Here is a 23,966-nt window from a genome sequence, read left to right as displayed (position 1 = left end):
GCCTTGGCATTTTTCAGTGAGACCAAAGGATGGAGGAGTGGAATATAGACTGTCCACAACAGTCTTTTTTCAGCTGACTTATTGTCTTATTTAATTCAAACTGTGATAACAAAATAGCATATTTATTTTTTAAAGAAACAACACAAATTTATTTCTCACATTTCTGGAGAATGGAAGTTCAAGCTCAGTAAGTCAGCATGGTAGATTCTGGATAGGGCTTTTTTCTGAATTGGAGCCTGACAAGGAAAGACAGCAAAACTCTCTGGGTCTTTTAAAATCTTATTCATAAGGGCTCATATTAATGACTTAATTATTCCCCAAAGCCCCACCTCCTATACCATTGCATTTGGGTTAGGATTTCAGCACATGAATTTTGGGGGAGGGCACAGCATTCACTCCATTGCACTTACATATTAAATGTATGGATAAGATTTATTTTTAAAGAAATGTTTTGGAGCTAAGAAGAATAAAGTCTAAAAGCTTCTGGGTTAGATGATCTCAAAGAAATCTACCTTCTAGACCCCCCCTTATAGTTCTATAGTATTGTATTCATCAGGCCTCTCCATATCTCTGACTTTTCTACAATGTTATTTGGAGTAGTTGTTTCAGATATTCACCTTTATGAATTCACCTTGTAGCTTTCTCAAAGCTATAAGATCCTCTAGAGTTGCTTTATTTATTTTATGGGAATATAAAATGGTAGAACTACTTTGGAAGATAGTTAGCAGTTTCTTACAAAGTTAAATACATACCTTCTATGTGACTTAACCCTTTCACCCACTCCTATGTCCCTTTCATGGTTTATAGTCTATGTCATATAAGCTATATTCAAGAAAATGGAGTAAGTCCTAAACATTGGTACCTAAATTCTGATAATAAAAGAAAAATTACCTCTATTCTAGCATGAGGTAAGGAGACAGCATAATTTTATGTAGATACTGTGACTGGCTCTTGTGCCATGAGCTGCTATGGATTTTTTTCCATTGATTTCTGTTTGTTAGTCATCTGTGGAAGGCCCAGGCCAACTAAGTCTTAGGATGATCATCAACTTTCAGAAGGCCTTTAGATTACTCAAGATTTCCCTTTAGACCTTGCACAATTAGTATAAATTTGTGGTGTTTAAGAGGCTGATATTGATGTAGGCTGAAAAACCAGAAGGCTTCCAAAATACTATTCCAGAAATTCCCAAATGTATTTAGACAATGCTTTCTGGAATGATAGAATTGAAAGGAATGTGGATAATTTCACTAGTATCAATCTTTATTTTCCAAATAATAACTTAAAGAATAAATAATTAACTCCAGAATTTACTGAATGTTTACTTGTTCCAGGCTCTGTGTTTAATGCTTTGCATAAGGTATATTATTTAATCCTCAAAACATCCAATGTTATTATTTACTTTTTTGCAGAAAGAAACTAAGACATGACACCACCAAGACATATACCCAGTGTCACACAGCTGGTGAAGAGCCAGGTACTAATGAGTGCATCCAGTATTTGCAGATCATAAATTAAACTTGGGTCATGAGTTCTGGATTCTGTTCCATCCCACTTGTAACTTTCAGACTGGCCCTAGAAGAACACTAACTTTCCTGATGTTCTTGTTCTGCATCTTGAAACTGAAGATAATAACATTCTTCCAATGCATACACATAGAGGAGATAAGATATGTGACACAATCAGATGATGAAGAAAACATATTTGCATTGTTGGGAGCACCTTCTATAAAAATTTCAACGCAAATATTTTAGGTTTGACACTTGTCATTTATAAGCATATCCCAATGTCAGTCAAATTTACCTTTTTAAGAGCCGATCTTCTTGTTCCTTTAGGAAATAAAATGCCCATCCCCTTCACTACCTGCCTACTTTCTAACACATAGCTAACATGTGTGCTTTCATGGACACCAGTAGTTCTCAAGTCTCAGCCACCAAACTCTGTCTTTGTATTTCATCTCCAATGATTATTCTTTTTATTCTGTCTCACAAAAACCAAGACAAAGACTTTTCCTTGATTTCCCCAAAATTATGTCAGTCATTTGTGTAAAATATTTCCCTGAAGTTTTAAGCCAACAGAAGAGGAACATTATAGCACAAAATTACATATATATGTCTTTAAAATTATATTAAGTGATCCTTTTTTTGTGGTACTGGGGATTGAACTCAGGGCCTCACATTTACTAGACAAGTGCCTACCACTTCAGCCTCTCCCCCAGCCCATTTTGTTTGTTTACTTTTAGTTTGTTTTTTCCAGATAGGATCTCTTGCTGACTTTGCTCTGGCTGGCCTTGAATTACTTCTACTTTTGAGTAGCTAGGATTACAGGCATGTACCACTCAGCAGATCCTTTTCCTTAGAATTCCTTCAATAACCCTGATAATCAGGAATTATTCACCAATTTCTTCTCTTCAGTCTCTAGTTTTCTCTCTCTGTAACTCCTTTCAACTCCTTTCTCATTTTCTTCTCCTCACTGAAGCCCCCAAATTTGTGATAAACTATGTTGAACAGTTTAGGTAATATTTCTGCATATTTCCCTCTAGATTATATTCCTCATCCCTCATGTTTCGTACCATATTTTCCTTATCAAAAATATTTGTCTCTCTAAGAGGAAACTGGGTGCTACCCACTAATACATGCTTTTTTGAAACCCCATTTCATAGATGGTGTACTAATACCTTGCTAATTTGGAGTTACTCATTTGGTGACCGTAACACAAACCAGGAGTTAAACATAAATTGTCCCTGAGAAGCAAGAGTCAGTATCTCAGGAAATTTATTGAAAGAAAATTTGTAAGAAGTAGCAATGATGATCAAAATGATATTAAGAACATTCAAAGAGTTTGTCTCAAACTTAAAAAAACCCTTCAAAAGTCAAAGTTCCTATATTAAAATACTTTCTTCCATTGTTAAACTAATGAACTATTACCGAAAATGACATGCTCCCAGATGTAATTATATCAATGGATTGATTTGTCATAGACTGAATACTTAGAAAATAACAGCCATGATAAAATAAAGAACACAAAGATAAGCCAAGTCTGCTTGCTGCACAAAGTAATGAGAAAGTAAAGACATCATTGTAGGAAAAGAGCAAACAAAACCACCTTGGAATATAAGATCCTAGAATTCTCTCTTTTACTGCAAACTGTATGGAGAGTGTGAATATTTTAGTGTAAATCATTGAAACTCACAACTAATTTTAAATAGAATACAATTAGCTATAAGTCAGCAACTCAATGAAGTAAATTTTGTGAAAATATGGCTGAAAGTTTCATATATTTGGCCACATTATAATAAATGTAAATTGTTAGATTAACAAGTAACTGCTTATTCCTTACAGCAGAATCTTTACAAAGGAAATGCCACTGACCTAGGCTTTAATAAATTAGTAACCCTTACTAAATTTAGACCATGGGCATTCCAAGTTGAGAGAGCACACAAGTATGGGACCTGTTATTTTGTCAGAGCACAAAGAAGATCAATTGCTGTGAATGGATAAAACATAGCTCTTGAAATGAAAAGTCAAGGGATTACAACTCTGACAAAATAAAAACAGAATATTTTTGTTAAAATAAGTGTTACTTTTTTTTGGAGCACTGGTAAGATGGATAAAAAGTTCTGATTTTTCTTGAGGAGGGTACAGAGTTGAAAGAAGAGAATTCAACACTGAAGCAAGTTCTGAACAAAAATACATATATTTAATTTAAACTAACTTTCATGTCAGTTCTGTGATATGACCAATACAGTTGTCTAATACAAATGTGTCAGATTTTTTCTCTGTGCACTTATTTTCATATTTATTATTTCTTCATTGTTTCTATATTATATTACTTATCTAATAACCATAAATACTTAAACCATCAAGTCAGTATACAAGAAAATAAACAATATGCTCAAGAACTCTAAAGTGTCCACTCCTACAAAGAATGAATTCAGTACATCCCCCAAATCTCAGCCTATTTTTCCATCCTCTTGCAATTTAAAGTTCCTAGCTAGTCATAGACTTTAAGCTTAGAATCAGGCCGGAGAGTTTTATCCCTAGCTATTATACTTGGTCATTAGTACTCTGTCTGTCCTATATTTTTAAGTAATATGCTAATATTTGAATATTAGAGTTTTCCAAATAACAAGGATTTCTCTGAATAACCTGTCCACATGTTCATTTATATTAGGAATCCAGATCTTATGAATGCCTTCATCAAATCCTAACAAGATATGAAACAATATATTCTGAAAAGCATCAGGATCTATCTTTCAATACTTTAAGAGTATCTTCCTTCTTCTCATGAATTCAAATGTTGTGCCTTCTGGGCTGTACCTCCATCTCAAACTGTCAAGATGATAAGTATCTGTTTCATGGGTAATTGTTCTTTCTATTGTGTTTGACATATTTTTAATTGTTTCTATTGATTTATTCTTCCTAGCTATTTCACATGGTGATCAGAACATTTAATATATGACCTTCCTGTTCTGCCTTCAAGGAGATGGTATAAGTCATGTTCAAAAGTATATTTAAAAAGTCCTATAGAGACAGTGTTGTGAATTTTATACATGAAAAAGGCCCAAATTATTTAGCAAATTGTTCCTTGCTCCTATAAGGAAAAATTTTAAATAAGATTTAAATTACATGGTGAAATAATCTTTAAAAAACCCAACTGAGCAAGTAATAGGAAAAAAAATCACAGAACTATGATGACCAGCAAGGTTTTCCACAGTGAGTTCAGAAAAGTTTTAGACCAATTTGATGAAATAAGCAAAACTATAAGGCAGTAAGATGTATTCCAGATGCACTGTTCCATTTATTGCTCCCCATGTTTCTCTGTTTCTTGTCCTAGAAAGGAAGAAGAAATTTTGTGCTGATTATTAAGCATTGTGAAAATTCCAATTAGCTTTTTAGAAGATACAGAAGGTTGGGGGCATAGATCAGTGGTATATGCCTAGCATATGCAAGGTCCTGTGTTCAATCTTCAGCATTGATAGAAAAAAGAAATTGAGAGAGGGAGAGGGAGAGCGAGAGCGAGAGCAAGAGCGAGAGCGAGAGCGAGAGAGAGAGAGAGAGAGAGAGAGAGAGAGAGAGGGAGAGGGAGAGGGAGAGAAAGGAAAGAAGGAAGAAACAAAAGAAAGGAAGAAAAGCAAAAAGAAAAAAGCTATAGAGCCCTAATCTCCCCCAAGCCTTAATAAGATGCAGAATCAGATTTACCCAAATTTTATCTAGTGATCTAGTGATCAACCATGGCAAAATAAACTGGGCAAGTTTCTGTCTTTTGAACTATACAGTAGTCCCCTCTTATCCTCCGGGGGTATATCCAAAGACCCTTAGTGGATACCGGAAGTCAGTGATAGTATTGAACTCTATATAGTGTGCCTTCAGAATCCAAGGGTTCCACATCCATGGAGTCAAACAACCAGAATTTAAAATATCCAGGAAAAAATTGTGCCTGTACTGAAACATGTACAGAAATATTTTCCTTGTTGTTATTCCCTAAACAATCCAGTATAACAACTATTTACATGTTGTTTACATTGTACTAGATAACAGAAATAACATAGAGGTGATATGAAGTATAACCTACTTACTTGTAAATGCTGTGTATTTTATATATGGGACTGGGGGATCCATAGATTTTGTTGTCTTCAAGGGGACCTGGAACCAAGCTTGTAGATACTGAGACTGTATGTACTAAACATATGCCTATACATACATACCTATGATAAAGTTTAATTTATAAATTAGGTACACAAAGATAATAACTAATAATAAAATAGAAGAATTATAACAATATACTGTAATAAATGATATGTGAGGTGGGTATGGTGGTGTACTCCCAGCACTTGGGAAACTGAGGCAGGAGGATAACAAGTTAGAGACCAACCTGGGCTATATAGTGAGACCCCGTTACAGAAAAAGTAAAGTGAATGTGGTCTCTTTTTCTCAGAATATGGGATTTTTCCATTTAATACTTTTCAGACGACAGTTGAGCACACATAATTAACACCACCAAAAGCAAAACTGCAGTTAAGGGGATTACTGTACCATGCACTAGAGAAATGTATCCTACTAAATGCTCTCTTCTAGAAAAGTATACACTTTTCTTCTGCATTTTTCTGAAAACCTACGACATTTGTCTCCTCCCACTGAAACGCTTCACCCCTGTGCTGTGTAAAGAACCATCTCCTTCAAACGAGCATGACTGTTTCAAGAAAACTTTTCACAAAAGAAGTATCTGATTCTCTCCTCAAATTTTGCTCCCAGATGCCCAGAGAACCCTTCTGGGCAGACATACTCTGTCTTCAGATGAGAAAGAGAGATGACCTCCTCAGAGGGCAACAAGAATTTGCAGTTTGAAATTGAGAAGGAAAATCAAATTCCTCAATCTTTCTTACCACACGCCAGAAAAAAGTTGTCTATGTGCCTACTTGATGACAGTGACCAAGTCTTGCTGTCTGTGCCAATGAGTTATTCTTGAAGCTGATATGAGATGTGTCTGAGTTCTGAACACCGGCTCCTTTTGCCATTGTCTGATGGCACCATTGATGTTTCTGGCTTTGGCCTGTGGACCCTTCCTTCAAAGATTGTTGCTTGTATATTTTGATTTTGCGAAGGCCAGGTGAGTCTGATATTGTTTTCCAATACAAGTTGCATGTGTGTGAAATGGGAATTAGACCTGTCCATTTACTCTGTGCATCATTTTTCAAGTACAGATTTCTCAGGTGTAAGGAATCTATATTTTAAGTCATTTGGATGCCTAACTAGGTCTGCAAAGGTTGGATGAGTCAACAAGAGCTGCAGAATTGGCTGCACTGACTTGGGAGCCAGGACTTGTAGCTGGCAACTGGGCAGCAATTCAAGAGACAGCTGATGGCAAAGGGAAAAAGAAATATTGAGACTGACTGCCTGTATGCAGCTCCCAGTCTCCTTGAAAACATCCCTCATTCCCTTGTGGTGGTTTCTTTTTCCATCCAAAGGGCTTCTGCATCTTAATTTTAATCTGATCTCATCAGGACATCAACACAGGAGGAGGGAAGGGCAAGTCAGATGAGTGGCAGAGGGATTTTATCTGAGCCTCAATCACATAAGGTGCTTCTGGCTAAAAACTATAGAAAAATGAAAGTAATGAAACAGCAAAGAGAAAACTTAAGAAAAGAAGCTGGAATGCTTAAGTCTAATGGGTTCTTAACACAAGGAGAAACTCAGAAATCAGAAAGTATAATCTGAGAAGACGTGGCCTAAGAGGGGAGGGAAACAAGGGAACACATGAAAGGGTGTGAACTTCATTACTTGATTAGAGCTGGGTCCTCAGGTTAAGTTCTGTTATCCTGTCACAAATTGGTTCCAATGTCTCAGTAGCTTGTAACAACTTTTATTGTTCTCTCATGCCATACACCTATTCCAGGTCAGGGCTACTCAGCAGTTCATTCTAAGATTCGCTTTGACTGCTGGTGAAGCCTTAAGGGAGGTTTCAGAGGGAAAAGAGAGTGAGAAAACCACAAAACAGAAACTCAGAAAGAGCACAAGTTGCTTGTTACTTTTGTCAAAAGAAATCACATGTGCCAGGTGCCGGTAGCTTACGCCTGTAAACCTAGCTACTCAAGAGACACAGATCAGAAGGATCATGGTTTGAAGCCAGCCCATGCAACTAGTTCGTGAGCCTTGTCTTGAAAAACCCCATCACAAAAAAGGGCTGGTGGAGCTGGTCAAGGTGTAGGCCCTGAGTTCAAACCCCAGTACCACAAAAAAAAAAACCAAGTCACATGGCCAAGACTGCTATCAATATATAGTTATCTATCAGTACATAATAATTAAATATCTGTTGCAATCTTCACAACAGGGAAAGACAGATGCCCTTTCCCCATTTTTAGGATTATTGGACAAAGTATTTTGTGGAATGTCCTTTCCTTCAGTTTTTGATGTTTTTTTCATAAGATTATGGTTATAGATTTTTTTTAGGAAGAGGATTACAAAGCAAAAGTACCATTCTCATCAGATGATATCCAGGGTGTATGACTTACACTGTTGATGTTAACTTTGGTGTAGGGTTTATCAGTTTCTCCACTGCAAGGTTACTTGTTTTCTGCCCTATCTATATTGCATTCTTTGGAGGAAGTTGCTGTGCACCATCTATAATTAAGGGATGTGGATAACATCACTTACTTGAGGACGCTGCCCTATTTTACAGATGGGAATATGAAGTTCAAATCTTTAAGCCCAAACACCACAGTTACTAAGTAGCATGAAGATGGAACCCAGGACTATCTCACTTAGGGAACGGTTCTCTTTCAGTGCTCCACAGGAAGAAACACAAACATAAGACCTGGTCAGGAAAATAGAGGATGTTTCCATTAGTTGTTCTCTTGAAGCACATGGAGAAGCAGGCTTGATACTTGAGATACTCACTGGCACTGTGACTGGAGAGTGATAATGCTCCCTCATGTTTATAACACTACCCAATTATTGTCCTGACATGGCCTAATGATTAATCTGTCTTTCTACAAATATGCTGTAAGTCCATTTTGATCAGTAAGCCATCTTTCAAAAAGAGAGCACTGTGAGGGGTGAGTAAAGGACGAAAGTTACTTTATCTGCACATCTAATAGCCTGAAAATGACTCTTCAGCATGTTTCCATGAGGAACTGGGAAACAGAGGAAAAAGCACGTGCCTGCCACAGAAGCTCTGGACAAATGGGAAACCTCATCCAGGCTGATAAGCAAAGCAACAGGATTGTGAATTCTTGTGGCTGAAAACCTTCTTTCCATGGAGCTATCATTTGATGCTGGCATTTTACAGTATATGCCAGGACCTGTATCTATGCAGATTTCTTTTGAAGTGTCATTGATAATGTAGTTCAATGAGAAAAAGGACCATATAACAACACACCAAGTTGTGTTTTCTGAAGTAGGATCTAATATCTCTTCTGATAAAATAAAATTATAGAGAACATATTTAAAACACCTGGGGATATTATATTTCATATGAAAAAGTCTTCTCATTTTTAAGAACAGAATAGTTGGTTTCTGAGTAACATGTGTGAACCTATATTTAATTGTAATTATATGATTCCCTTGAATATTAGCTTAAATAGTCTGACACTTAGTGATTTTTAAGTAGATTGAGTTCTTGGCTGGCAATCAAGAAGTGGAGTTATTCACCCTTATTTTTCAAATATAGACACATTTTATTCTCAGAAATCATTTCCTCCTTCAGTTGCTGAGATTATCTGGACACAAGGACTGAGCTTTTAAGGCAGGAACTGTTTTGTTCACTGTAGTGTCCCAGCACTCGGTGCATCCTGGAACACTGCATATATTCAATAAATGTTTGTTAAATAAATATTGAATGACCGCTTTCAAGAAAGAAGCATTTTATAAATTTAAGAGGTGGTATGGTCTCCTTTTGTCCTAGTCAGTCTGGACCATATCCTCCTATTTTACACTTCCAACCATAGCTGGAAGACAGGCAAACTCTGCCACACTCAGCTTTTCTTTGGTTGAAATGGGGTCTTGCAAACTTTTGGCCCTGACCGGCATGGAACTACTGTCCTCTCCATCTCTATCCCAAATAGCTAGGATTATAGGTGTAAACCACTGGCGCCCTGCTAATGAAGCTTTTGAAACAATTTCAAGGGCTAATAATAGAGGACTGCTTAAATAAATTAGGAAATATTCATTCAAGACTGTATTATCCACGTATTTAAGATGAAGTATCTATATGCAAAGACTAAGTGTTCAATCCTGGTTCTCCCACTTTCAAGTTGAATGACCTTGAGCAAGTGTCTTATTTAACTTATCTGTGTTTTAATTTTAAAGATAATATTTATTTAATTCAGTATTATTTTTGTCAAAGTTGCACATAGTCATAGTTAAGATATTCAAATTGTATAAGGCTTACTCAGAAAAATAGTAAAACAAGCAAACAAGTTTAAAATTATAACTTTGCCTTCTTTTACCTCCTCTATTTCCAGCATATGCAAACACCCTTATTCTTTCCCTCTTGTTTCCAAGAGTTTATCATAATTCTGGTTACGTTATTATAGTTTTAACATCATATAAACATGGTTAATCATGTTGGATACTATTATTATTTTTCCTTTTCTGAAAAAAAATTCTGATTTTCTTTGGTTTCTAATTACTTTTTTCTGTTTAGGTATTATTACTGTTGTTTATTCTTAGCCTCCAGGAGTTTTTCCTTTTATTGATAAACACTTTCCCAGTTGTGTAAACTTTCTTTTAGTACACCAGTACACACTATACATCAATTTCATGCACATAAGAAAGTCTCACAGATGGCTCTGACCTGTTCAAGTCAGGACTGGTTGAGGTTAACTGCTATTTTTTAATATCTTTCCACCAGTATCCTGGTCATTCTTTTTCTGTACTTTGCTTGGGATTTCTTTTACCTGGATTCCATGTTTTCCTCTGTTTTGGCAGAGCACAGCTTCCTGAGAAAGTGTACATAGGAGATAAAATGTTGTTGTATAACTAAGATACTTTTTATTTTACTTTCATGCTTAACCAATAGTTGCTTGCATATAGAACACCAGACTAGAAATCTTGTACCCTTATAATTTTGAAGGCTTTGATCTATTGCCTTCAAGCTTTTAAGCTAAATAATAAAAGGCTCAATAGCAAAGGCTATCATTTTCTCAGCACTGACTCTATGTCAGTCACAATTCTGTATGTATTTATGTTTCTCATCTCACTTATTCCCACAACAATCCCTATTTTAGAGATGAGGAAGCTGTGACTAGGGTTGCAGTAACTTTTCAGAGTTGTAGGGCTAATAATTAGAGCTAGAAATTAGAACCCAGGTGTGCTGCATTGGGAGACAGACTCTTGAACCTCCATGCCTTGCCACCATATTGATCACTGATACTGTCAATCAATGTGAACATTTCATCTGGATACTTTTGTAATTATTTTCTTTTTAATATTCTGAAATTTCACCATACTGTGTCTTGTAGTGAGCCAGTTCTCATCTGATATCATGAACACAGAGTGGGCCATTTCATTCTGGAAACACTGTGCTTCAGTTCTGGAAAAATAAAAGCTCTCTAGTTGTTTCTTTATTAATTCCCTCCCTTCCCTTTTTCATGTTCTCTGTTCTAGATTATGAATTAGTCTCACCGCTTTTTCTATTCTTTGCTTGCTGTGTTTTCCCATAGCTTTGTCTTCTTGCTCTACTTTCTATGAACTTTCCTCAATTTTATCTCCCAAATTTCCTACTGAATTTTTTTGCTTTTATCATATTTTACTCTCTAAAGAACACTTTTTTTTCTCTGAATGTACTTCTTTAAAGCATTTGGATTTTTTTCATCTCATAGGTTTATTCTCTCATAGCTTATATTTCACGAATATATCTCATATATCCGTATCAATCAGCATATTTTGACTTTTAGAAAAGATCCATCCAAGCTGATGTTTTGTTTTCATGTGCATTTTGCTGTGTAAGTCTGGTGGCCACAGGCTTTCTGCATTAGAAAGCTGACTTTTCAGTCAGCTTTGTGCAGGTGGGGTGGGAGTGTTGATGGGCTGATTCATTGGGGGTAATTTGTGATGTCCTTATCTTCTTATTTTTCTTTTGGGATAAACTGACTCTTCAGAGACAAATGTTCCAATCTCATATCTGCAGGGGAAAAGTCAGGCTGCCAGGATTTTGGAAGTCAAGTAGGTGAAGAGAGAGCAGTCAAATATATAAGGAACCAAAATCCCCTGCTTTTTGACAGAGTACTTCTGCCTGTACCTTAAATGCTCTGATGTCTCTCACTTAAAGGGCCTGGGTTCTCCCTCCCCCACTATACCTCCAGTGACTGCTGGGGCAGGCCAGGAGAAGGGGAGTGAGAAACAGGTCCCTCCATGTGTGGAGCAGGTTCCAGATCTGGGGCGTGAGGAGTTGCTTTTCAAATTTGCCCAGCTTTCTTGGATTTGCTCAATCAATTATACTTGATTGAGCTGCTTTGTGCGGTTCTTGCACTTAGTCCTGGTGTGCTCAAGCCTTTTTAAAAATCCTCCATTTTTAAGTGGAGTTTGAGGAGGTGCCAAAGGCAAAGAATGTGTATACATCTGTGGGGTGGGAGGCATATACACACGCCATTCCTAATTAGTACCTTCTGCTTAAGTGCTTTGAGTTTCAATTTCCTCCTATGTAAAATGAAGGTAATAATACCTTTTAGGGTTGATATATAAAGATTTAAAAGCATTTGATAGGATAGGATAAGTGAACACTGAATACTTGGACTGATGCCTTGCACATATCAAGATAATCATTATTAATGCACATTAACAAGGTATCTCAAGAAGAGTAATATACTCAAATTAGTTTAAGTTGAAAATATATTTAGAGGAAAGATAGAGTGCAATTTGAGAATCCATTTGGGGACACACAGTAAGATCTCCTGCAATTGGAAATGTGCCCCAGCAGCTATTTTTCCTTGTTCCTCTGTGTCCCTGGAAACAAGCTTATCTAGCTTCTTGCCTCTGTTTCTCTCAGTATATCTCCTCCATTCTCTCATTTCTCCCTCCAGACAGTTTTGCTCCACTTATTTAATGTGACTGTGGTTGAAAATGGCTCAATTTCCAGCATACAACCTTACCTGCTGCCTCTTTTCTGTCCCACAATTTCATTTTCTCAGATGAGCCCATCCCTCTCCAGTTAGCCCCAAGAGGACGCAGGTGGGCTTAGTGCTGCCTCTTGTAGGCTATGGGGTAAGGGTGCCAGGAAGTGATGCAGAACGCTAGGATACATCAGGTACTGAGCAGAATATAATCTTAGGAGAAAAGGAAAGGATTTAGAGTTTTATGGATAGAATGTTACAAAGTTTATTATGTATAAACTTATATACAGAGTCCATACATGTGGTATTATGGATAAAAGTGTGGACACATGTACACACTCATGAAGAATACTGAAAATGTTAAATGAGAAAATGCATATAACGTATTTAGTGCCGGGTGTGGTGGCACATGTCTGTAATTCCAGCTACTTGGGAAGTGGAGGCAGGAGGAGTTCTGGGCCAGACCATGCAAAATTAATGAGTTTCTATCTCAAACACAAAATAAAAACAAGAGATGGGGGCATGGCTCAAGTGGTAAAGCACTTGTCTAAAACATACATGAGGCCCTAGGTTCATTCTCCAGAACTTCGAATAAAAGAAAGTATTTAGTATAGTTTGTACACGTATTAAATTCAATAAATGATGTTATCATAGTAAAATATATAGAGAAAGTGCTAAAGGGAATTTCACTAAAATAGTCATTTTCTTTCTAAGAAGTATGGTTATGGGTGATTTTTATTTTCATTTATAGTTCTCAGGACTTTCTAAATTTTTTATAGCAGTCATGCATTTCTTACATAATCAGAAAAACAATATTATAAAGCTATTGATACAAGAAAGAAATGTATAAATGAAACTATGGCAATTGGTTTTAATTTATCTTGCATATACTAGATCACAAATTTATTTGACAGCTTCAAATATTTTTGTAGATATCACTTTCCTTTTAATATTCATGTTTTCTCAGTGTTGTTCTTTTGCTACGGTAAGGTGAGGGAGTCTGAGGGTGCACGGACTTTGTGATGGGTGAGAGGATTTGGAAAGTTTGATTTTTAAGCTATGTATACTGTATAGTATCCAAGTTGATAAAGCTCAGGCAAAGCATTCAAAGAGTAAGATTTAAAATAAAGGAAAAATTACGCTTAAAATCTTCTCACCAAATTAGTTTTTTAAAAATATTACAGAATCAGTATGTGAGTGCATTTAATGAATCATTGTTTACCCTTTTCTCTGCACTCTGGTAACTCACCACCATCCTAAATGTTATTTTCCTTTTTCAAGACATCCTGTCTTGTTTATCTAGTTTCAGAAGAACATAATTGCAAACTTAGATTCTCACAGCTAGAAAGGCAGATTAAATGTCATCCGTTTCAAAATCAGAAGTTTTCAGATGAAAAAAATACAGGCTGAGAAAATTCTTGTGTCTTGGGCTAAGCAATGGTGTCATAAGCAATGGTGTCAGATACAAAGTTTCAGATTTTTAACTTGAAACCTTTTCTGCTGTAAGACTCTCCTACTTCCCTGTGTTTTGTTCATCAAAAATGTCCAGGTCATTACCTACTTTGCTAAATTGGATGGACTTAGATGTGCCTGTGAAGTCATAGGTGATCTCTACGGCGCCCATGAATTACATAGGTTGATTCTCAATTTGAAGACTCAATTCCAAGCAATTAACTCAGAATTTCAATTGATAAAAGGAAAAATCCACTTACACTATTCAAGTTATTACTTCTACAAATTTGTTTCTTTGGGGGGAATGAACAACAAAAGACATTCCTACGCCACAGCAAATTCTTTGCTTTTGTAAAATTGACACTATGATTCATAACTCACGTTTCCTTTTGTGCTGGGCCTTCTTGGAAACTCAAAACCAAATCATGAGTAATTCCTAGCATTTTTTTGGTAATCACATTACCTCCCACTTCCCTTTAAGTTTATTTCATTAACTATATCAATTTTATTGACATTGTTTAATAATCGTTTCAAAACTTTCTTGCCATAAGAGATTGCATACACAATAGACAGAAACCATTTTTATATGCATTAATTCTAAGACTGAGAAAGTTCCTTTGCTGTATAAATCAGCATTGTCCTTGATTCTCTTTCAGTTAAATTTTACCCATAAAGCATTATTTCTATAGTTTTCAGCAGAGATAATTCAAATTAGAATATATATATGTTCCTATATATATTCATTCCTATTCAGCACATATATAGACACATATATAAGCTATATATATATATATATACTTATATTCATGGTCCTTAAATTATTTCCACATAACTTTAAGGATTCCTCAAGAGAGCCTGCTGCAGCTTCATAGCATTGGGAATTGAATTCCATGTAGGTCATGTGAGCTGAAGGCCACAAAGTAGAAATGGTAATGGCTGGACTAGAAGGCAGGTCCTTTCACTTTCAGTCCAGGATTCTCCTAATTGTAAACCATGACAGCTTCTAAGCTCTTAAAAATCAATACCACCTCTCAGACTGTTGCAGAGCTTCTTATAAAGCTGACCTCAGCCTGTGCTGTCCCTTATTAACATTGGACATCAATAGCTGAGAGAATGAAAAGGGGATCACAGGTCCACCTGTTACTAGTGAGGTTCCCCTATTGTATCTACAGCTTCCTTTTCAGATTTTAAGAGGTGAACTTTCATGGAATTTTTCTCAGCCTTGCATATTTAAAATTTGTATCGGTACTTTCAGTTTGTATGAAGAAAATTGTTTCAGAAAATTCTCTTTACACAGTAATTACAAAATAGTTTCCTACAGGGATTTGAAAGGATGCAATTCTTGAAGAACCTAAGGTAGATTTAAAGCTAAATAAAGAATTACAAAGTGCCTACATTCAGAAAGGGAGAAAAAAATCCATAATGTTAATAGAATTAGCATTGTTTGAATTAGAGCACTAAAACTGAGAAGAAAACGTCTTTTTATTATTTTCAAACTTACATCCAATCAGAGCTCTTGAATGTCTTTCTTGCCTGCCATATAAAGCAGATATGTGTACCTCTAGCTCCAGACTTCTAAAAATCATTAATGGCTTCTCCATTCTCCTTTTGCTCAGACCTCAAACCTAGGAAACATTCTGGCCTCATTTTCCTTCACACATTGCAGCTAAACATACCTTGCATCTGAGCCCTTCTGACACTGTTACCCTCTGAAATCTACCTACATCTCACTCCAAGACCATCTACATGCATTCCCTACATTTCCACTCTTTTTTTTTATTCATATGTGCATACAAGGCTTGGGTCATTTCTCCCCCCTGCCCCCACCCCCTCCCTTACCACCCACTCCGCCCCCTCCCTCTCCTCCCACCCCCTCAATACCCAGCAGAAACTATTTTGCCCTTATTTCTAATTTTGTTGTAGAGAGAGTATAAGCAATAATAGGAAGGAACAAGGGTTTTTGCTGGTTGAGATAAGGATAGCTATACAGGGCATTGACTCACATTGATTTCCTGTGTGTGGGTGTTACCTTCTAGGTTAATTCTTTTTGATCTCACCTTTTCTCTAGTTCCTGTTCCCCTTTTCCTATTGGCCTCAGTTGCTTTTAAGGTATCTGCTTTAGTTGCTCTGCGTTAAGGGCAACAAATGCTAGCTAATTTTTTATGTGTCTTGCCTATCCTCACCTCTCCCTTGTGTGCTCTCGCTTTTATCATGTGCTCAAAGTCCAATCCCCTTGTTGAGTTTGCCCTTGATCTAATGTCCACATATGAGGGAGAACATACGATTTTTGGTCTTTTGGGCCAGGCTAACTTCACTCAGAATGATGTTCTCCAATTCCATCCATTTACAAGCGAATGATAACATTTCGTTCTTCTTCATGGCTGCATAAAATTCCATTGTGTGTAGATACCACATTTTCTTAATCCATTCATCAGTGGTGGGGCATCTTGGCTGTATCCATAACTTGACTATTGTGAATAGTGCCGCAATAAACATGGGTGTGCAGGTGCCTCTGGAGTAACCTGTGTCTCAGTCTTTTGGGTATATCCCCAAGAGTGGTATTGCTGGATCAAATGGTAGATCAATGTCTAGCTTTTTAAGTAGCCTCCAAATTTTTTTCCAGAGTGGTTGTACTAGTCTACATTCCCACCAACAGTGTAAGAGGGTTCCTTTTCCCCTGCATCCTCGCCAACACCTGTTGGTGGTGGTGTTGCTAATGATGGTTATTCTAACGGGGGTGAGGTGGAATCTTAGCGTGGTTTTAATTTGCATTTCCTTTATTGCTAGAGATGTTGAGCATTTTTTCATGTGTTTTTTGGCCATTTGAATTTCTTCTTTTGAGAAGGTTCTGTTTAGTTCACGTGCCCATTTCTTTATTGGTTCATTAGTTTTGGGAGAATTTAGTTTTTTAAGTTCCCTATATATTCTGGTTATCAGTCCTTTGTCTGATGTGTAGCTGGCAAATATTTTCTCCCACTCTGTAGGTGTTCTCTTCAGTTTAGAGACCATTTCTTTTGATGAACAGAAGCTTTTTAGCTTTATGAGGTCCCATTTATCTATGCTATCTCTTAGTTGCTGTGCTGCTGGAGTTTCATTGAGAAAGTTCTTACCTATACCTACTAAATCCAGAGGAGTTTCTACTCTTTCCTGTATCAACTTTAGAGTTTGGGGTCTGATATTAAGATCCTTGATCCATTTTGAGTTAATCTTGGTATAGGGGGATATACATGGATCTAGTTTCAGTTTTTTGCAGACTGTTAACCAGTTTTCCCAGCAGTTTTTGTTGAAGAGGCTGCTATTTCTCCATCGTATATTTTTAGCTCCTTTGTCAAAGACAAGTTGGTTATAGTTGTGTGGCTTCATATCTGGGTCCTCTATTCTGTTCCACTGGTCTTCATGTCTGTTTTTGTGCCAGTACAATGCTGTTTTTATTTTTATTGCTTTGTAATATAGTTTGAAGTCAGGTATTGTGATACCTCCATCGTTGTTCTTTTGACAGAGTATTGCCTTGACTATTTGTGGCCTCTTGTTTTTCCATATAAATTTCACGGTAGATTTTTCAATCTCTTTAATGAATGTCATTGGAATTTTGATGGGAATTGTATTAAACATGTAGATTACTTTTGGGAGTATCGACATTTTTACTATGTTGATTCTACCAATCCATGAGCATGGGAGATCTCTCCACTTTCTATAGTCTTCCTCAACCTCTCTCTTCAGAAGTTTATAGTTTTCCTTGCAGAGGTCATTCACATCTTTTGTTAGGTTTACACCTAGGTATTTGATTTTTTTTGAGGCTATTGTAAATGGAATTGTTTTCATACATTCTTTTTCAGTTTGCTCATTGTTAGTGTATAGAAATGCTAATGATTTTTCTATGTTGATTTTATATACTGCTACCTTGCTATAGCTATTGATGATGTCTAGAAGCTTCTGAGTAGAGTTTTTTGGGTCTTTAACGTATAGGATCATGTCGTCTGCAAATTTGGATATTTGACAGTGTCTTTACCTATTTGTATTCCTTTTATTCCTTCTTCTTGTCTAATTGCTCTGGCTAGGAATTCCAGTACTATGTTGAATAGGAGTGGAGATAGTGGGCATCCTTGTCTGGTTCCTGATTTTAGAGGGAATGGTTTCAGTTTTTCTCCATTAAGTATAATGCTGGCTGTAGATTTGTCATATATAGCTTTTATAATGTTGAGGTACTTTCCTTCTATTCCTAGTTTTCTTAGAGCTTTTATCATGAAATGGTGTTGGATCTTATCAAAGGCTTTTTCTGCATCTATTGAGATGATCAAGTGGTTTTTGTCTTTGCTTCTGTTAATGTGGTTTATTACGTTTATTGATTTTCGTATGTTGAACCAGCCCTGCATCCCTGGGATGAAGCCTACTTGGTCATGGTGAATAATCTTTTTGATGTGTTGTTGAATTTTGTTTGCCATTATTTTGTTGAGGATTTTTGCGTCAATGTTCATTAAGTAGATTGGCCTATAGTTCTCCTTTTTGGAGGTGTCTTTGCCTGGTTTTGGGATAAGTGTAATACTAGCTTCATAAAATGTGTCTGGCAGTTTTCCTTCCCTTTCTATTTCATGGAACAGTTTAAGGAGGTTTGGTATCAGTTCTTCTTTAAAGGTCTGATAGAATTCAGCAGAGAATCCATCAGGTCCTGGACTTTTCTTTTTGGGGAGACTCTTGATTGCTGCTTCAATTTCATTTTGTGTTATAGGTCTATTCAGTTGATTAATTTCCTCTTGGTTCAGTTTTGGATGATCATATGTATCTAGAAATCTGTCCATTTCTTTAAGATTTTCAAATTTATTTGAATATAGGTTCTCAAAGTAGTCTCTGATGATTTCCTGGACTTCCATGGTGTTTGTTGTTATCTCCCCTTTTGCATTCCTGATTCTACTAATTTGGGTTTTTTTTCTCTCCTCATTTTAGTCAGGTTTGCCAGGGGTCTATCAATCTTGTTTATTTTTTCAAAGAACCAACTTTTTGTTTCATTAATTCTTTGTATGGTTTTTTTTGGTTTCTATTTCGTTGATTTCAGCTCTTATTTTTATTATTTCTCTCTTTCTATTTGTTTTGGGATTTGCTTGTTCTTGTTCTTCTAGGAGTTTGATATGTATCATTAGGTCACTGATTTTTGATCTTTCAGTCTTTTTAATATATGCACTCATGGCTATAAACTTTCCTCTCAGGACTGCCTTAGCTGTGTCCCATAGGTTCCGTTAGGTTATGTTTTCATTTTCATTGACTTCCAGGAACTTTTAAATTTCCTCTTTTATTTCATTGATGACCCATTCTTCATTAAGTAATGAGTTATTTAGTTTCCAGCTGATTGCATGTATTTTGTCTTTACTTTTGTTGTTGAGTTCTACTTTTACTGCATTTTGATCAGATAGTATGCATGGTATAATTTCTATTTTCTTATATTTGCTGAGACTTGCTTTGTGCCCTATGATATGATCTTTTTTGGACAAGGTTCCTTGGGCTGCTGAGAAAAATGTATATTGTGTAGAGGTTGGATGAAATGTTCTGTAGATATCAACTAGGTCCATTTGATCTATTGCATATTTTAGATCTTGGATTCTTTATTGATTTTTTGTTTGGATGACCTATCTATTGATGATAATGGGGTGTTAAAGTCTCCTACAACCACTGTGTTGGTGTTAATATATGCTTTTAGGTCTTTCAGGGTATGTTTGATGAAATTGGGTGCGTTGACATTGGGTGCATACAGGTTCATGATTATTTTTTCCTTTTGGTCTATTTCCCCTTTTATTAGTATGGAATGTCCTTCTTTATCTCGTTTGATCAATGTAGGTTTGAAGTCTACTTTGTCAGAGATAAGTATTGCTACTCCTGCCTGTTTTCGGGGGCCATTGGCTTGGTAAATCTTCTTCCAGCCTTTCATCCTAAGCCTATGCTTATTTCTGTTGGTGAGATAGGTCTCCTGTAAGCAACAAATTGTTGGATCTTCCCTTTTAATCCATTTCATCAAGCGGTGCCTTTTGATGGGTGAATTAAGTCCATTAACATTAAGTGTTAGTACTGATAGGTATGTGGTGATTCCTGTCATTTAGTTGTCTTAGTTGTTTGAAGGTTTGATTGTGTGTACCTAAGTTGAGGTTACTCTCTACTGTCTTGCTTTTTCTTTTCCTGTGGTTTGGTGCTGCCTGTCTTTTCATGGTTAAGTTGGGTGCACTTTCTGTGTGCAGAATCCCTTGCAGAATCTTGTAGTGGTGGCTTTGTGTTCACATATTGTTTTAGTTTCTGCTTATCATGGAAGACTTTTATTGCTCCATCTATTTTGAATGATAGTTTTGCTGGGTAGAGTATCCTGGGGTTGAAGTTATTTTCATTCAGTGCCCGGAAGATCTCACCCCATGCTCTTCTTGCTTTTAATGTTTCTGTTGAGAAGTCTGCTGTGATTTTGATGGGTTTACCTTTGTACGTTACTTGTTTTTTCTCTCTTACAGCTTTCAATATTCTTTCCCTAGTTTCTGAACTTGTTGTTTTAATTATGATATGTTGTGGGGTAGTTCTATTTTGATCTGGTCTGTTTGGTGTCCTGGAGGCCTCTTGCATCTGTATGGGAATATCTTTCTCTAGATTTGGGAAATTTTCCATTATTATTTTGTTGAATATATTATGCATTCCCTTCGCTTGCACCTCTTCTCCTTCTTTTGCCCATGATTCTCAAGTTTGGTCTTTTGATGGAGTTGGTGAGTTCTTGCATTTTCTTTTCACAGGTCTTGAGTTGTTTAATTAATAGTTATTCGGTTTTTCCTTTAATTAACATTTCATCTTCAAGTTCTGAGGTTCTGTCTTCTCTTTGTTTTATTCTGCTGGATTGGCCTTCCGTTTTGTTTTGCAGTTGTGTTTCGTTCTTTTTTCTGAGGTTTTCCATATCCTGGGTGGTTTCCTCTTTAATGTTGTCTATTTTTGTCCTGAGTTCATTTATCTGTTTATTCATTGTGGTCTCTGTTTCACTTTGGTGTTTATACAGTGCTTCTATGGTTTCCTTTATTTCTTCTTTTGCTTTTTCAAATTCTCTATTTTTGTTGTCTTGGAATTTCTTGAGTGTCTCCTGTACATTTTGGTTGACCCTATCCAGTATCATCTCTATAAAATTCTCATTGAGTACCTGTTGTATGTCTTCTTTTAACTTATTCTTGTGGGCTTCATTGGATCCTTTGGCATAGTTTATCTTCATTTTGTTGGAGTCTGGATCTGTGTATCTGTTTTCTTCATTCCCCTCTGGTTCCTGTACTAATTTTTTGCTGTGGGGAAACTGGTTTCCCTGTTTTTTCTGTCTTCCCGTCATTGTCTTTGGTGTTGTTACTGTCCCTGTACTGTGTGCAATTAAGTATTTTCTAGCTTGTAATAACAACAATCGTAATATTTAGAATGGAACGGTGAGCGGAGATGGAAAGCAATAAGTTAAAGAAAAGGGCAACAGGGAGCGTTAGGGTACTAATCGACAGTAAGCTGAACAGGCATTAGAGGAACAGAGAGAGGATTGAAATTAAAAAATAAAAACAAATAAAGATAAAAAATATGGAACGCTTTACGAATTTGCGTGTCATCCTTGTGCATGGGCCATGCTAATCTTCTTTGTATCATTCCAATTTTAGTATATGTGCTGCCGAAGCGAGCACTACATTTCCACTCTTGCCGATCTATCCTTTACCTCTCTAATCAATTCTCTATGTAGCAGCTGGAATAGTTCTTCAGAACATAATTCAGAACATGTCATTCTGCTCTTTCTCTCCATTTGCTTCCTCACAATCTTCCCCTGGCTGTGTGAGATGTGGGCCTGATGAACCTCTCTATCTTTCTACCATTCTTCTCTTGCTCCATTCCCCAGGACACAGTGGCCTCCTGCTTGTCTTTGAAGTAGCCTTGCTAGGTCACATCCCAAGGCCTTTGTGTTTGTCAGTCTCTGTCCCTGAACACAGACCCTCTGGGTCTTTGTGGAGTCTGTTCCCTCAGCTCATTCCTGGCTCTGCTCAGTGTCAAATCTTCACAGAGGGGCTTCTCACTGCCAAAGTGTGGCTCCTTCACATCTTTTATTCTTCTCTGTTTCCTCCCCCTGCTTATTTTTCTTCATAGCACTATCACTACTTCACTTTTACTGAGGGCACATTTATTTCTAATCCATCTCTTGTGTAGGACGTTAGCTCCATCGAGGACCAAGAGGGTCTCATTCACCACTTCATCCCTAGTGCTCACAGCAGTTCCTCCACAAAAGACGTTTTATTTCAAGTTATAAAGTAGTAGTCTATAATAAGGAATAAAATGCTTACTTTTTCCTAAGCATGAACCAAAACCCCATTCACACACTGAGGACATTCTTCAAACTTCAGCTTCAACAAAGGGAAAGAATGAGCTGTCAGGAAAGCTGATAAGTTAAATGAAGAAAGTGAATGTTGAGCTGAGTTTGACCTGAAACAAGGCATTACAGAAACTGAGAAGAAGAGAAATAATGGAGAAGGAAAATAAGACTGAAATTAAAAATAGGCAGGTCAATGAAAGCCAGCTTCTGTGTTGCAGATGATAGAGTAGCAGAGAAGACCAAATCCTGTAACTGGATGTGGAAAGGGACTTGGTACTAGGCACAAATCTGCCAAGGTCATTACCTATAAAGGAGTTTTGGGAGCTCTTTAATGATAATGGCAGGCATGTTGCAAGGCTAGCTGCAGAGGGGAATTGAGATGGAAAAGGAACAGCACAGTGCACAAGATGAAATGGTCTATATCTAGTAATTGTACCAGTGGAAGATGGGAACATTCACTGTGCAGAGGTTGTACATAGAACAGGGCATGTGAGATAGGAACCCACACTGGCTTCAAGGTCAGGTTTATTAGAGTCTAAAATGGGGTTAGTTCTAGAATATCCACAAAAAGAAAATACTCAAATAGTCAAATGTACCAGTTGAACTAGAAAAGGGAGGAGGACATGATGGGGTTCACATGTATGTGTCTAAAGAGCTGACCAGCCCCATCCAAATGGCACTGAGTGGGAACAAGAAGAAATATGAAAGTAAAATCTAAAATATTGTACACACACCTGCATATGCTCACAGCATGACAGATGAGTGCTTGTGCATGGAACCCATTTAAGATCTCTTGGTAATCATCTGATAGCACTACAAATTCAAAGCCCGAATCTCTGGTGTTAAGGACAGTTCAGATCACAAATTAGTTGAGTGATCTTTTTAAATCATTCACTCCTCTAAGCTTCACTTTTTCTCATGGGTAAAAGAAAGGATTTAACTAAACGATTTCTAAATTCCTTTCCTATTCTAACAATTCCTACATTATAATATTTATCGTTACTCGAGCTTGGTGAAGTATCACAACTTCAGCACAGCTCGTGAAGATTTGACTCATTCCTACTCCTTGAAGTCCATCAAATATCATTCATTCAGGATCCACTTACTTTTCATTCAACAAACATTTATTTAGGAACTACTATATGTCAAGTACCATTTTAAGAGTTTCAACAAGGCATAGAATATGTCCTTTCCACAACAACCAAAGTGTTTTGATGCTATATTTTCAAATGTTAATTTGTTTTCAAGGCTGGTAAGATTCATTTGGTCAACAGAAATAGGTTTATTTATTTGCCAGCATACAGACTTAAATATATATGTATATATACATATGCACACTATGTATGTTTATATCTCTGTTTTCTTATGAATCACATTGGAATTTTTCTGCAGTTTGTATACATTTGTGCACAAAGCATGTATACACATGCATATGTATCCATGTTTATTAAAGCCACTACATTCTGTCAGTTTCACTGACAGTGATAAACATAGCTTATCTGCAGTTCAGTCATGCCAATTGATTCACAGGACTCTTCCTCAGCAGGTTCTGCAGTTAGGTCTGGACACAGCAATTCTACCGCTTGTGCAAGCAACTACAAGAAACAGCTGTGTCCACAGTAAGGT

The 23,966-nt window shown here is 36.7% G+C and overlaps 1 non-coding gene across 1 annotated transcript; it reads right to left on the bottom strand.

Moving 5' to 3' along the window:
• Positions 1 to 21,556: 21,556 nt before the first annotated feature.
• Positions 21,557 to 21,663, bottom strand: LOC141423558 (U6 spliceosomal RNA). Its single transcript, XR_012448403.1, has one exon. It is a non-coding gene; the product is annotated as a U6 spliceosomal RNA (small nuclear RNA).
• Between the last annotated feature and the right edge of the window lie 2,303 nt (positions 21,664 to 23,966).

The sequence above is a fragment of the Castor canadensis genome, chromosome 5 (assembly GCF_047511655.1).
Source record: "Castor canadensis chromosome 5, mCasCan1.hap1v2, whole genome shotgun sequence".
NCBI classification, from domain to species: Eukaryota; Metazoa; Chordata; class Mammalia; order Rodentia; family Castoridae; genus Castor; species Castor canadensis.
The sequence above is the reverse complement of the archived record's forward strand: the minus strand, read 5'-3'. Positions and strand labels throughout refer to the sequence as shown.